Consider the following 685-nt stretch of genomic DNA (forward strand, 5'->3'; position numbering starts at 1 on the left):
CCGCGACCACACGTCCCAATGTCCTGTCTGCGGCTCAGCAAGTGAGCAGGTCGGGGGGACAGCTGGTCTGAGACGGCGCCGTCCTGGAGGGAGGGGGCAAAGGATCCCTCCAGCTCCTGGGAAGTGAAGTCCCTCCGTCCGTCCGTCCGTCCCGCACAGACTGAACCCCTCACGGGCTGGGCCGGCCGCTGGGTGCTGGCCCCTCCCCAGAACACAGAGCCGGTCTGCCTGCGCCCGCCCCTCCCTGCAGGACAGAGGAGGTGGAAGTAAATGCGGGGCCTGGGAGCTCCCTCCCCCAACGGGGAGGCGGGGAGTGCTGGGGGGGCACTGGGCCGTCCACACCGACACGTGCCCTGCCAGGCAGAGGACAGTGCGGAATGTGACCCGCGATTGCCCTGCAGACGAGGGGGTGGGGCAGGGGTCAGAGGGACCTGCCCCGGCTCACAGCCCAGAGGTCCGCTCCCCTCCCACCGGGAAGGAGACGGGCCCACGCTGGGCACCACGGGCAGAAAGCCGCCCCCCTCCAGGTCCCGCCTGGAGAGTCCGAGGAGAAAAGCTCCCAGCAGTGACGGGGGAGCCACACGGGGCCCAGGGCAGAACCCCGCACCTGGAACAGAACCAGACCCTGAAGGACGCAGCACAGAAATAAGGGGTTGGGGAGGAGAGGGGAGGGGAGGGGAGGGAA

Source organism: Myotis brandtii, unplaced genomic scaffold, assembly GCF_000412655.1.
Source record: "Myotis brandtii unplaced genomic scaffold, ASM41265v1 scaffold1435, whole genome shotgun sequence".
NCBI lineage: Eukaryota > Metazoa > Chordata > Mammalia > Chiroptera > Vespertilionidae > Myotis > Myotis brandtii.